Raw genomic sequence first — 16,593 nt, forward strand, 5'->3', positions numbered from 1 at the left:
GTCATGAGGAGAAGAAATCGAAAGATTTGAAAACTAAGGTGATGTTAGCGCAAGTGTATGGTCCGCCTCGTCGGGGTGTTGAGAGAGGTAGAGGAGGATTTTATGGTTCCCCTTCGGGTCGGTCGGATGTTAATAGAAATCAATGTGCGTATTGCAAACAGTTGGGTCATTGGGCCAGGGATTGTCCGGTATTATATGCATCTCATCAGGGACGTGGTCAGGGACCGCCCAGAGGTAGAGGGGGCTTTTCGAACTTCAGAGGGAATTCCAATGATCGTGCTCGATTTGATCCTAACGTGCAGCAACAAGATAGACGTAATGTATTTGATCGGCAAAATCAGTATCATATGTCTGGGAATGACCACCCTGGGTACCATGATTCGCAGCATGCATAGGATTGCGTTGGGTGGGGGTTGGAATCAGTTGAAGTGCCAGTTGATCAGAGGGGTCCTTATGTTACAGCAAATGTTCTGGGTTCTACTGATCGGTTCCTAGTTGATACAGGAGCTACTCGCAGTGCGCTGTCCAAACAATTGGTTCCGAGGGCTCCCCCATCTGGCTTAATGGTTACATCGGTAGGATTTGATGGTACACTCTCTCGAAGCCCTCTATCCCAACCCCTTGCATTTCATGTTGACCAACTTTCTGCACCCTGTCCGTTTTTGCTTGCTCCGAACACGCCTGACAACATTATGGGTCTTGATATGCTTAAGCACTTCAGAGCCACGATCCGCTGCTCCCCTACTGGAGTATGTGTGATATTACATGATAATCACCCCATGGCAGAACGGATGTGTGTGGTTGCAGAGGATACTGTATTAGCTTCTCTCCCTCGTACTTTGTGGGCCACCTCGGATACTGATGTGGGACAGATGGTGATTCTGCCTGTACACATTAGTGTCAAGGAGGGTGCTGTGTTACCACGCCTCCCTCAATATCGTATTTCCCAGGAGGGGGAGGAGGCACTCATACAGATTGTGCAGGATTTGATTAAGGTGGGAGTAGTGGAGGAAGTTCCATACAATGTCTGCAACAGTCCTATTCTACCCATTTTGAAGAAAGACACTGATACTAGGGTTTATCGTTTTATTATTGACTTAAGGGAGGTGAATAAGATAGTGATACCTCAGTATCCAGTGGTTTCTGATATTATGACGTTGCTTACTCTGGTCCCGCCAACGGCGACCACATTCTCGGTTCTCGATTTGAAAAATGCTTTCTTTTCGATTCCTATTCATCCTGATAGCCGGTACCTTTTCGGCTTCACTTTGAATAATCGGTCTTACAGATTTTGTAGAGTCCCTCAGGGTTATACAGAGAGTCCTAGCATTTACAGTCAAGCATTGAAAAGATAATTGGATTCCTTTGTTCTGCCCGATGGTGTAGCCCTTATACAATATATCGACGACATCTTGTTGGTGGCCGACACTCCTGAGCTCTGTGAGAAGTGCACGTTATCCTTGCTTTCCTTTTTGGCATCCCACAATCACAAAGTGTCGAAGAAGAAATTGCAATTCTGTAGACCAAAGGTGACTTACTTGGGTCACCTTTTGTCTAAGGAGGGGCGTGCACTCACACCAGATCGTATTCAAGCAATTTTGGACACGCCAGTACCTTCCACACAGAAGGACGTGCGTGCATTTTTGGGTCTTGCTTCTTTTTGTAGGCAATAGATATTGGGGTTTTCATATATAGTTAAACCATTGTTAGCACTTTTGACAAAAGATACCCCAATTCCTCTTCCCTCGTCAAATGGTTGTGAAATTGCCTTTCAGCAATTGCGACAAGCCCTTTGTTCAGCACCAGTGTTAGGTACCCCTGATTATACGAAGCCCTTTACATTGTATGTACATGAGAGAGATGGATGTGCATTATCAGTTTTAGTGCAGATGCACGGCGACAAGCAGCGCCCTTGTGCATATTTTTCGGCCGTATTTGATCCTGTTGCCCGAGCATTGCCTGGTTGTTTTCGCTCGGTTGCGGCGACAGCTGTGTCAATACACCAAAGCGAGGGAATTGTGTTATCTCATAAGCTGTTGGTATTAGTTCCCCATGCTGTTGATGCACTGCTCAATCAGACAAAGACGCAGCATTTGACCAGTGCTCGTTTAACGGGATATGAATTGACGCTTTTGGCTCCCCATATTACGTTGAAGAGGTGTGCAACGTTAAATCCAGCCACATTGTTGCCGTTCCCGGAAACTCAGTCTGAAGCACAAAAAGCACATGACTGTATTCTTGTGACTGAGGAACAGACAAAGGGTCGTATTGATCTCCAGGATACGCCCTTTACAGATGTAGATGGAGAACTATGGGTGGACGGATCATGCCTGAAGTTACCGATGGTACGACTTCAGCAGCGTATGCAATTACCACATTACAAACAATAGTGGAGACTGCACGCATACCGCAGAAATCGGCTCAAGCAGCGGAACTGATAGCATTAACACGAGCATGTGAGCTCAGTACAGGATTGTGTGTGAATGTTTATACAGATAGCCGCTATGCCTTCGGAGTAGCGCACGATTTTGGCCTACTCTGGAAGGAGAGAGGGTTTCTAACGTCACATGGAGCACAGATAATGTATGGAGAGTTAGTTCACAACCTTTTGACTGCATTAACATATCCAAAGAAGATTGCTATAGTTAAATGTAGTGCCCATAAAAAGGTGGTTGATAAAGTTGGAGAAGGGAATGCTTTGGCAGACCGGGTGGCACGAGAGACTGCGATGCAGCCTGACTCTACTGCAATGTATGTGGTGAAGTCACAGGCAGAAAGATGGCACGATGCTAGAAGAGAAGTGCTAGAGATACAGAGGACCGCTTCCGATAAGGAACGGGAGCAATGGTCCAATGATGGAGAAGTGGATGATGAAGGGTGTTGGAGAAATAAGCAGATGGATAAATGGAAGTTACCCACAGCTTTCGTACAACCTATGGTCCAGATGGCACATGGACTAGCACATGTCGGAGCTTCCGCAATTGTAAAATTACTCACACGAGTTTGGGAGCATCCGGAGATCGCTAGCACGGCAAAGAGGGTAGTGCAGACTTGCATGATTTGCCTGAAGTATAACCCAGGAAAGGGTACACGAACTCCAGCAGGAGGATTTGCAACACCTACTGCACCCTTTGAGGTTTTGCAGATGGATTACATTCAGCTTGAACGCTGTAACAATTTGAAGTATGTTCTAGTAGTGGTTTGTGCCTTCAGTAAGTGGGTTGAGGCATACTCTACGAAAGACAATACTGCAATGACTACAGCCAAGATGCTATTGAAGGAGGTCTTCCCTCAATATGGTGTTTGTAGATTGCTGTGGAGTGATAACGGACCTCATTTTATAGCAGACGTTATCAAGTATGTCCTGAAAGGACTGGGAATCACCCAGATATTTCATGCAGTGTTTCACCCTCAGTCTGCGGGATTGGTTGAGAAATATAACGGTACTTTGAAGCTTAAGATCGCTAAGATCCAAGCTTCAACTTCTTTGACTTGGCCAGACGCTTTACCGCTGGCATTATTGTCAATTAGATCGATACCGCATTCTCGGACTGGTCTCACGCCATATGAGATCGTGTTCGGACGCCCAATGAATATCTGGGGTCCACCGAAACCGAAGTCAGTGTATGATGTACCTTGTGTAATGATGAATGATTATCTGGCACAGTTAACTGATAACTTGGTTTTTATTCATCAACAGGTTCGAGAAGCGCTCCCTGATCGGTCCACAGGTGAAGGACATAATCTCCGGCCTGGAGACTATGTTATGCTCAAGGTGTTTGAAAGGACGAGCAGTCTGGAGCCGAGATGGGTTGGTCCTGAGCAAGTCTTGCTCGCAACGAGGACAGCTGTGCGAGTCTCCAATCGGAAGAACTGGATCCACTCCCTGCACTGTCGTAAAGTGCCACCTGGATTAGTGGAGCCTGCTGTATTGACTGACCATCGAGAAATCCTGACTGCAGAGAAAGGCCGTGTTGTGGAACCAAACGACACTGAGGAGCTCTTCCCGGACCAAGCGATTCCTGGAGCAAGAAGATATCATCTCAGACCGAGGAAGTGATTTTTTGCCAGTATTAGGAGACGTTGTCAGAACGGCCCTTAGGTTAGTGAAACGGAGAGCCAATGAGGCAAGGGGGGGGGATCAGCCTTGCATTAGTGTAGTGACACCCGTCTTGGCCCGCTGGTGAAGAAATCAACGGCTGCCTAAGGGGAAGAGTTCTGACAACCTTTTAGTTTCAGGAAGATATTGACTTTTACTACAAAATGGAGAAGAAGAAGATTTTTTGTGCGGCAAGTTTTATTATCATTGTAGCTATTGTTGGTATAACCACGTGGTTTGTTGAGGACGTGACTCCTGCCCGTGAGTTGTTTGTTTTGACTACTCCAGTGCCTGAGGAGCACTACTTTTACACCCTTCCGTATCAAGAATTGAAGCATCGTCAGTCTTATTTGAATAATACTTTTATCCAGATGTTGCATCATACCCATGTTGCTACAAATGCTATGAACTGTTGGATATGTGGTATGATGCCAGCTCATCAGAAGAAAGGAGGCACGCCGTTCATACCTCTTCCTTTCTCTCATAATGGCTCTTGTAGAGCATGGTAAACTTTGCTTTTTGCCACACGGAAACCTACAGTGGGACGACTACTTTTTAGACTTAATAAGGAATGTCATCAAGATAAAGAAGGCTATCCACAAGCTAATGGGACAATATGGGAGTGGGAAGAATATCGACCAGATAATGAATCAACCCCCTACATCTTCACGAACACCAGAGACATTGTTGGAAATGAGAAATTTGTAATTCAAGTGGCGCAAGCTCAAGCGGACCTGTGTGTCCAGAGTGTCGGTCATATTCCTGTTGGTGTTAGTGATTGTATTATTGTTTTGAATATAGATGGATTAAATAATAGTACTTTCTTAGCTTCCCATAATACGTACTTCGTATGTGGGAATAAAGGTTATTACCGCTTACCCGCCGGCTGGTCCGGAGTATGTTATGTAGCATTCCTATTACCCCCTGTATTCTTAGCACCTGCATCCTATCATAAAGACTTGAAATTATTGAACAATGTAACTGTAAATAGGTATAAACGTACTCTATCTATTGATGATGTTGACCAAACCGACACTAGCTTGCAGCAGTATGCTGATTTTAACTTAGGATTGTTTTTCTTTGTTGGAGCTGCCCTAAATAGTAGGAAGGTTCGACGATTAACAAGAGTTGTAGAGGCTGTAACGAATCAAGCTGCTGCTGCTCTTGGGAATCTTACGGAAGAATTGCAAATCACTAGAATTGTTGTGCTACAGAATCGTATGGTATTAGATGTTATGTTAGCAGACAGAGGTGGAGCATGTAGAATTATTGGAAGTAGTTGTTGTGTATTTATTCCTGACCACATGCCATCAGTCTATAACGCTATTAATAAATTGCATAAAATCGCAGCTGAGATTCATACAGAAAATGGCACTTGGACCTTTTCTGGATGGTTTTGGGCATTGATCACTACATGGGGATGGAAAGTCTTAACTGGTCTCTGTATTATTGTAGCAGTTCTGTTTTCCTGCTGCATTTGTGTTCAGTGTGGTCCCTTAGTCTGTTCTTTATGTGTGTCATTTTGTATTCCTGATAAGAAAGCTATTGCCAATGTCACCTATCAGAAAAACTTGAACAAGGAGGTGGAAGAGATGATGAAAATTGATATATATGATGATTATCCTAATAAGCCGAATGTCTTCAGTAAATGCTGAAAGGGTCGTCTGTTGAAAACTAAAACAGCGATATGATTAAGCATTCACTGAAGACATGAATTCTCTACAGTCAAAACGTGTTTCTTGTCTTATGTTGACTAATGTCCAGACTCCATTTTGTATTGTCATGTCTCCACATGCTTTGCACGAGAAGAGTCCTACCTCTTCGCTAGTTGCTCTTGTAATCTGCCTAGTAACAGTCTATAAATAGCTCCTTTGTCCGTCTGGCGCATGCCCAGACTTGACCACATCTGTTATCAGTTAGTCTTTGTTTGACCATGTTTTCGCGGGCTCAGGAAATTGTTAACTCCGCCCATATTGATCCTGTATCGAAAATGTCCATAAATGGTAATGAATTTTGCTCTATGTTGTATCCACCCACTTATGAGCCCCTCTGTTGTGTATAAAAGGGGACCGTGTACGCAAGTTCTTTGTGCTACTCTATGCAATACTGAAGAGTGTTGTGTAGGTTGTAGGACCACCCTTAAGGGTTAATAAACTCTGTCTTTGTATTTGCAGTTTCCGTGCCAACTTCCTTCTAGTTTTCGTACACAGGAGGGCGAACCCTTGTATTTGCGGGCCTAGCTGGGGCCTGTATTCATCAGTGTGATTGGTCATTTGGGATTTCGATAACACCTCCCATTGAGAAATCTTTTCAGCCGTAAATGGATTATTTCAGTTGTTTTATGAAGGTCTGAATGGTGTAGATATGTTACACCATGGGTGAAGAACTTTGTAGTGGTTATGGTACAGTGAGAGAGGATTAGCATTATTGATGAACAAGGTACATAAGGAATGTCTATAAGAATATTACAGCTTATGGCTTTAGAATAATGCCAGACAACAGGGTAGTATATTGTGGATTATTAATTTTGTGTTTAAAGGGTGATTATTCTTTTATGAGGCGACAAGTTATCAATATGCCGCCCGAGGTGGCTGGACTACGATTAATTTTGTTATTGTGATATTATTTGTTTGAAACTTGATTTAATTATAAAGAGTAGTTGTGATCTATTTGGTGGCTCATAGTGAATGAAAGAATAAGGATCGCTTTAGGGAACTGCCTATAATATTATATATACATTATACTCGGCTTTAATGGCGCCCGTCTTGGCTTGCCTAAACAGGTTATTTCTTTAGTTTCTTATTGTGTACGAGCGGGAGGCGCATGAATTCATTGGCATGTCTCAGATGGTAATTATACAAAAGATAGCGAGCGGGAATATACTTTCCATAATTATGGTGCAGGTTCAGAACGGCTGAATTGTGTTAATCAGTTATGAATACGGTTTGATGTTATTTCGATTCCAGTACATTAGTTTAAGACCTATCCAAAATGGCGCTGGTAACTAATCCGTAACGTAAGTCACCTTGTTTGTTTCTAGAGTTGTTTTAAACAAACGCGGCAACAGCAAACATGGATGTGTTCCTGTATCCGGGGGCCATGGTATTTTGAAAGTAAGTGGGAGAGCTTTGACAGTGTCAAATTGGTTTTTATGTGACGATGATTATTAAGAACATATTGAAGGGTAGAATTTGATTTTGTGATCCTTTTTAGATCTCCGTACTTCAGGGATTGTGGAAGACTGAATGACTCATACTTATGGTGAAAGATTGGGAATACGATTGCGGTTTATCAGAGAAACGAGACAAACAATAAGGTGAGACTATGAGATCGTTAGAAGTTTAAGTTGCTTGACCTTGGATGAAAAGTAACACAGGATGGAGTTTACTTAGAGTGTGGAATTATATTTCAGGTCAGCGCCAACAACCCATTTTGGACATGATCAATAATTACTACTGAAGATAATAACACAGTATATGAAGGTATGTTTGTGCTGTCAAATGTGGTGAGCAGTCCAGCCTTTGCCTCATGTGCTCCGCAGTGTGTAATGCGGTTTTACGTGGTTGTTTCTTTATAGGAGAAAGATACAAGAAAATAAGGTACAGATTATTTATTTAGGCTTGATATTATAGCATGTGCCGCATGTCTGGGAATGGTGCCATCACTGAAATTGTTTAATGCTCACATTCATGATGGTGGCTAAGCAGGTGTAATGAATATTCAATTATTGAGGTAAAATTGTTAAAGAATATAAAAACGTGTAAAACACGGGTTACTAAAAGTGTGAAATCACACGGCATGTTTATTTCCTTTTGCACAGGGAAGTAATGTGGGCTATTAAGTATGGATTAATTAGGTTTTTGTACTCCAATTTGTATTGTTTATTACTTCCAGCCCTGAGGAAGTCGTATGGGTTAATCCCTTATCGACGAAACGCGTTGGGGAGTGGAAGAATGTTTCCAAATTAAAGAATTTTAAAGATTCAACTCGAAAATAAAAAAGAAGAAGAGAAGCCCACACAAATTTTCTCTATTTTGTGGTTATTATAAGAGACATTTATTATTGATTTCACATGTGCTTCAACAAAAGAAATTACATGATTCAATCTATGATTGTTTTTGAAGGTTTGGGGTGTTTAAACCTTTAGTTGAATGCACCGTATTGAAAATTTTGGTTCGTACAGTTAAAATTTGTGTAAATTTGCAGGTTGCGCGTTCTTTCCCTTGATACCCACTTTATTTTGTGCCACTCGGGGCTCACTCCCAGATTGCAGGTCCAGTGTCTGCAGCCTCTGTGCTAGAGCAAGAGCCATGAGGCCTCCCAACATTATCGTCTTCACAGATTGTGCAGCTGTATGCCTGATAGGCACAGACTTGAATACTCTTCTACATATTCAAACCTCAAGAGAATAAAATGTGTTGCAAAGCTCAGTGCTAGGTGCAACAACTATTCATGTCAAATGTCAACGATAGCAAAGATTAAAGGTAATGGTAATTCCTGAACAAGGTAGTGAGCACAAATTAATACATTTGCACATTGATCGGAGCCCATTCCAAAATTACAGGAGCATTCACACACCAGGCAGTTGCTTGTCTTGACTATTGCTAGCAAATCGTTGGCACAGAATCTCAGTGGGATCACCAGCAGCTGCAGCTGCAGGAGCAAAAGCATTGACTGGAAGCAGATTCCTACTTTCTGATTTTTTCTGAACTTTCGTTCAGCATAAAACTGCCCAATTTGCCCCGAGTTGTTAGAGGCCCACAGTGGTTAGAATGGTAAGGGGAGTTGTATTAGGTCTTGAGGGGTGTGTGTCAAGGATGAGAAAGGATTCAAGTAAACAGTGTACCTAGAGCTGTGCACTAGCTGCTGTATTAGATGTAGCCCCATGTCCACAGCTCTAGTTCATCCCCTACCTACTGGAACAATCAGCAGGCTTCCATTCCACAGACATACATCAATATTTTATCACATCATCCACTCTCAACATCCCAAAGACCTATCAGGGAAATGGGGGTGAGGACACACAGCATACTACACATCTCTTTCCTTTTTTCTTTATCTCTTTTAACAAACGACAAAATACAGAACAATCATTCCCTTAAACATACAGGGGACAATCATTCATAACGAGTAAACCTCCAGTACATCTAATTCACACATTTTCCTAGCTAATACTCTCAAATACTCATGCAGACACACAAATAACATTGCACAATGGTCCAATACCTGCACGTCTTGTGACCTCCTTGGAAATGAGGGCCTATCATACCATGACTGCATACTCACAATAATGCCATATAACATTTATACGTGCAGACATATTCGCCTTGATTACAAGTGTAGGCGCTATTTAACGTACCTGACAAATAACAATACCTCAGGTTATGTAATTTATTGGGGTCCTCTAAATAGCAACTTTTATGAGTTTATGGGAAATAACATGCAGTTTAACGCAAATAACGTTTAACAAATCCCGCTCGATACGGTACATATGTATGCTTTTCCCCTGTTAAATTTTGTCAGGTTTGATATGCTGAAATCTAATGAGCCTTGGGGTATTTAACACACACAATAATTATTGGATTTGTTAAATACCTTTTAACTTGTAGTTCCAAACCTTGAATAAACAGGGTTAACACAGGGGCCGGAATACACTGACCACATCGTACTCAGGCCTTTAGTCACAGAAACCCAGGCATGTGCCCACTAGGGCACAAATACTTCAGACCTCCTTTGACAAGGGTCTCCCTGTCATCCCAAGTCTACACATTTGGAGCACAAAACAACGACAGAGAGTGTGAATATACTTCATCTCAAGACATTCATGACCAGCCTCCAACTGGAAACATGCTATTACTACAATCACACACAGTTTCCGTTTATTACAAGGAAACCACTTCATTTATTTTGAGGCACATCACAAAATTAAATGTCACAAAGTCACATATGTATGTAATCTCCAAACTTAAGCTGTAGAAATGTATGTAATCTCCATATGTACAACACAAATCTGAACCCGTACACAGTCTTCCAATAGACAGAACTCAAAAGCAATCTCCAAACATAACCTCCTCCTGTAAGAAGCACCAGACCTATTTCCCAACCAGCCAAGCTAAACTGAACCCTGAGCAATTCACATACATGGCATTAGAAAATTAGCACAAACATCAGTCCTTGTCTTTACAAATCAACATGCAGCCTACATGTGCAATTACTTTTCAGACACCACTCCCTACAGGATGTACTCTACACTATTTCCAAGCTGCTTCTCACACCAGGAACATGTAAAAACCACATAGAAAAATACAGGACATTCTATATTAACACTATGTATGTCCATCAACTCGACACATGCAATCATCAAACCATAAGCTAACTTCTTCACTGGAGAAGTTCTCTACATCCCCCTATTGTATAAATAACCATTCTTCTTTTAAAAAACTAGAACACACAAGAACATGTTTGCCACAGTCTTTTTTTTACATACAATTACAGGCCCTTTCAGTTCTACCTCATGGTTGGCAACTTTGCTCTCTTACAGTCACTGAAAAAGCACAGGTGAATTTGAATCTTACATCCTGGACATCAATTTGTTATATTTTGAGGGAGGTTCTTCAAGAATGAAGCAAGAGTCTGCCAGGTAGAGGTAGTATATATTATTTAGCATTGTATGCTATTAGGTATAGCATCAGGTACATAAATAGCTCTAGTCAAGGTGTCATCCTCCTGACAACTGCTCTATCTATAGGCTCCTATGCCACATACTCAAATCAACAATCTGTTGCAACATCATCATTAACATTCATGCTCAGTAAATAAACGAACATGCTGAGCGTGCAGAATGCCTTAGTACAGTAGACTTCCTTCTGTGCTTTATGCTTTCCCTCTTTGGATAATATTTTATAATTGTCAGCAAGATTTAAAGAGAAGGTCAGTGTGAGAAATTGGGTTGTTGGTTGACTGTGTTGTGAGCCCTAGTCAAGCAGCAACCACAATCCTTGTCAGGGTGAGGCACAAGCCAACCCTAACTTTACCTGTGGTCAAACCTCAGGTAACTTGGCTCAGAGCAGTCAGGCTTAACTTATAGGCATTATGTAAAGCATTTGTGCAACAGTTCAAACAGTAATAAAGTGAAAACACCACACAAAAAGGATCCCACGCCAAGTTAGAAAAAAAAATGGAACCTTCTTTAATAACTAAAACAAGACCACAAAGAAAACAATCCAATCAGTAAAATTGGATATATTCAAGTTTAAAGGTTTCATTAAAAATAGCATCAAAAAGCACAAAGTGCCACCTGTGGAAATCTGGCCACGGTGGACTGGGACAAGGTCACAAGTTCAGGCTGTCTGTGATGGAGTACATACCAACTACAGGGACCCAGTTAGGCCAGCTGAACAAAGTACCTACAATCCTAGATTATGGTGCATTGTGAGGATCCACATCGAAGATGCATCACATAGCCAAAATGATGCATCAGTTCAGAGATGTGGCAGGGGTGTGGTGTGAGGTCCAGCAATGTTATGGAGGATCCCATTAAGGAGAAGTTGCAATGCGAAGTCTGGCATCAAGGATGCATTGCTCAGTCAAGGTGATTCAAGACTGCAATGCGGAGTCCGGCTTAGTCATCGAGTCTGTCGTCAGCGAGAGATGTTTGGGCCTGCTCTGAGGAAGTGTCCCACAGCAACGGTTCCGATGCGCAGACAGATTGTGTTGTGATGCAATGCGGGTCTTTGCAACAGGTCAGATCCACACAGAAGTGCGATGCATTTGTTCTGCTCAGGGCTGTGCCTTGCAGCAGAAGAGATGAGTCTGTTCCACTGGATCCACAAAGGTTGCAGAGCACCTTAAACTCACTTGCAAGGATCCAGGATTGAGGTGGCACCACTGGGCAGGTTAGAATCAAAGATGGCTGAGTCCAGGTACCGATGCAAGATTGTTGAAAGTCTGTTATGTCCCTGAAACTTCAGATCAGGAAGCCAGCCAACCAGCCCTTCGAGTCACTCTGGGTTCTGGGTTCAGATAATGCAAGTCCATTCCTTCTCACCCAGGCAAGAGGGCAGCAGGCAGTAGCTCAGCACAGCAAGGCAGCAATCCTTCAGAGCAGCGATGGCAGTCATTTCAGCAGCACAGCAGTCCTTCTTCCTGGCAGAGTATCCATAGGTCCAGAAGTGTACTGAAGTGGTGGTGTCTGTGATCTAGTATGTTGTACCCAGATGTGTGTCTGAAGAGAAACTTCTAGAGGCATGCTTTGGAAGTGCACAGGTGTCCTGTCTTCCTGTCCCTGGCTCCCGACTAACTGTAGGGGAAATGCAGTCCTTTGTGTGGAGACAGGACACAGCCTACTCATGTGTAAGTGAGGCTGGGGGCGCCAAGCTCCTCCCGACCAACCTGCCAGTGAGGGCTCATCCAGTCACACCACCGCTTCCCATTTTTGTGGTTGTATAGGAGGATCTCAGCCCATTCATATGACCCAGAAGCAGGCTGTAGGCATGAAACAGATAAGGCAAGAGAATGCCAACTTTCTAAAAGTGGCATTTTCAAAACTGTAATTTAAAACCTGACTTTACCACAAGTTAGGATTTTTTATTACAATTCCGGGAGCACCAAACGTGAATTGGTCACCTGTTCCCATTAGGAAATTAAACATATAAAATAAAATAAGGTAACTCAAATGTCATTCTTTGGGAGAGGTAAACCCTGCAGTAATGAAAAACGAATGTAAGAGTTGTTCACTACTAGGACATGCCCTATTTTCTACAAACATTGCCCCCTGTTCTCTGAGCTGTGCAGGGGCTACCGTACGGGTGACATATGTATTAAAAAGGAAGGTTTGGGTCTAGCATAAGATTTACATTGCCAGGCCGACATGGCAGTTTTAAACTGCACACACACTGGCTGCAACGGCAGGTATGTGAATTGTTTGAAGTGCTGCTTAAGTGGGTGGCACAATCAGTGCTGCAGGCCTACTAGTAGCATTTAATTTACAGGCCCTGGGCACAGGTAAGGCCACTTTCTTACTGACTTATAGGTAAATTTAATATGCCAATTGGGTATAAGCTTATCTAACATGATTTAAAGGAGAGCCCACTACTAACCAGTGCTAAAGTCCTGAGGCCAACAAAAAATGAAGTCAGCAAAACAGGAGGTCTGAAGGGTTAATAGTTAGGGTGAATAGTTAGGGGAAAACCATGCCAAGGATACCAGGTCTATCAGTGGCCAATAAGGAAAACAATGTTTTAAACATTAGGGATGTATGTTGATTTTACTATTCTATGTTTAATGAACCAGGGTCTAAATAAATGGTTATTTTGAACATTCTCTTAATCATTAGACATGTATGCCTGTAACCTCCTAATACCATCTTGTTCCCCGTTAAAAGGTCCCAATACAGCCGAGGGAATTTGTTTCAATGCCAGGCAAAAGGCTTTCGGGCATGATGTACTTGCTTACCAACGTGACAGCTAATGCAGACTTTACCAAACACATGTTCAGATATAGCTGAAGAGGGAAGCAAGTCAGAATATGATAGTAACATAAAACGCTTATAATATCTAGGCTACGGTCGCAGAGGGAGAGTGGAAGATTTAGCCCCCTTTCAAGAGAAGTTGCAGATCTTATATAGAAGGATAATGGAAGCAGAGATATGGCGACTGTTAGAAAGATACTTGAATGAACACTATGGCATTTCATTGCAACAGCCCAGAACATGAAATGTCAGATTTATTGTAACTGGAGTTTATAGAAAATACTACAGTGATATTGGGATGTGAGCAAAGCACATCTCTGGATAAATACAAAAAAATCACTTTCCTATTGCGAGGTAACACAAACGTGCCACTGATCAGAATAAAACCAAAAATAATGAAGTCAAAACATGAGATGTGCTATTTACCTATATGTAATTAATTTGCACAAATATATCTTGCTTGAGTATCTAAAGCTGAAACAATGTATATCAGTATTATACCAATAGCAGGGCAAAATTACAATGTAGACACCAAAAACACAAACACCACTAAGCAAGGTCGCAAAATGTATTCAAATATTAATCAAATTTGTAGAACATTAGTAAACTCATGCGTAGTTGTGTGATAAAAACGCAAATGTATTACTAAAGCCTAGCACAGCGATTGATACTACCTGGAAGCCATGTAAACGGGGCACTGTGAATGCCTAGAGTAATTGTTTGCTTTGCTGCATTGGAACTTACACTTCAAAATGAAAACAAACTAATACACGAGGATGCGTTAACCTATTTTGGAGTCAACAAAGAAAATAACCATGCCCGAGAATTTGTATTAAATAAACTGGTCAGCACAGACTTTACATATTTTTGTTGTGAAGGAATCAAGTTGATGTACACATTTTCTTTCACAATTAACATCTCTCCTTTGTTCATAATTTACTAAAGGCACTTTGTGAATTGGAAAAGTCATTTCCACTCAAGTGCCTTTTGCGACCAATTCTAAATTGCAAAGAGGAGGGGAAGTGAAAGGGGTGTCATCTTCTCTATGCGAGGAATGTCAGGTATCAGGGGTTGGCAACCACAATTGTGGATCCAAACCATTGAACAGATACCGACACCCGACAAGGGAGGATATTCAATTTGGAAAGTGGAGACTGTTCCAGTGGCGCCGGAGCAGACAGTGGACCAGGGGACGACTGCATGCACCCAGAAGTCATTCCCTGCATGTGCATATTCACAGAAAGGCAATGCCACTGCAGTGATGGCGTCAGCTCTCCCTAAACAGCCTCCGTCCCTGCATTTGCAAGGTATTGTAAAGCGCCTACTCCTCAGAAGTCTTGATAAAGTAGAAGGTTTTGTGCCTTCCTGTAATTGTTCATTTTGTGATGGGACTGATTAGTCCGTCAATTCCACTGCAAAATGAAGCCCAGATTGTAAATCAGTTGATGTGCTAAAATACAAACTCGTTTGGAACCTGGGCTTATTGAATTAGGATCTTTATGTATTAAAGAAAAGCTTTAATACCAATCACAGCTAGTGACTTATTTTTCCATATAAAAAATGTTGGTAATGAAAATAAATTCAGGCTTATAAAGTGCTTGCATGTCAGCAATGCTGTTTAACCAGTTGGATTATTTCCATAAAAATGTGCTAAACCAAACTTACTCGAGGATTTTGTGACATTATTGTGGGGTTTAGACCACCACAATTCCCTATCTTTCTAACAATTATGCAAAAATTGGCTTGTGATTAATTTGTGGGTAGCAAAAACGTTTACGGTAAGCTCCTCAGTCTAGGGTTTTGAAAGAAGGGTTGAAATGGTTGCTGTAGAAACCTCTCTTCAAGAAACAAGATCAGCATGATTAGATGGCAAAAAAAAAAAAAAGAGCCCACAACAATAATCGGGATGCTCTTCTGGAAACCACCCCTTGACCAACTGATGACGTTATCACGTGTGTGACTACCTTCACTCCAGAGTCTAACAGGGTCAAGAGCATTGTCATGAAACATTGAGATATCCTTAATACAGGCTGTATGCTTCCGGCACGACCCTGATTTACTTTTAAAAGAACCCAAAATCTGAAAGATCATCTGATGCACACCAGACCACAAACCAGAAAGGTCACCACACAAAACCCTCTATGGGCACCTCCTCCTGTAACTGGCCATTACTCATGTGGGTCCTGCAGTGCATACTTAGTCCTCTACCCCGCATTCAAAAGAATTGAAGCTGGGCACCAACTTTACTTGGGTACAGAAACAAAACACTAACTTCAACACAAAGAACTGTGTGAATGTGGTAACATGCCCCTGCAACCTCCACTATGTAGGAACGACAACCAGGACTAACAAAATCAGGGTAGGGGAACACAAGAGCACTATCCAATGTGTGCGCAGCACAACCAGAATGTGTAAACACTTCAACAAGCTAAAGCACTCACCAGAGGATTTATGGTGGGCTATTTTAGAAGCCAGCCCATTGTGGAAACCTACCTCACTCTTCAGAAGGAACAACGCTGGCTAAAGGCTTAAACGATGAGATACCCTGGAGTGAGTTTAACTGAGTGACAGTGAATACCTCACAACCTTTATCCCACTAGTGAACCACCCCACTGGCACAACTACACCACATTAGTATCTATTGTTAGTAGATAAGACCAATCGCCATGAATGTAATTTCGTTCCCAGTTAGGATATATATTTCTATGATAATATGAGGGCTTGTAATACATCTAGCCCACACAACACCTGACAAGTCACATCGAGTGAGACAGAAAATCAATAGGCTCACAATACATCTTGAATTAGGTGGCTGAATATCACCCAACACATTTCTCCACACCAATGCTCTAAATGATGAAATTATGTTAGATTCTAATTGACTATCAGACTATATTACATTACTGTACCATACAGTAGTTTGACACTTTGTCTGTAAATGAGGAGTGCGTACTACATGCACCACTCCAAGATGGCAACCAGTCATGCACGCTGGCTGCCTACACTCAGTAGTTTGACACTTTGT

The sequence above is a fragment of the Triturus cristatus genome, chromosome 5_2 (genome assembly GCF_964204655.1).
Source record: "Triturus cristatus chromosome 5_2, aTriCri1.1, whole genome shotgun sequence".
Taxonomy (NCBI): Eukaryota; Metazoa; Chordata; class Amphibia; order Caudata; family Salamandridae; genus Triturus; species Triturus cristatus.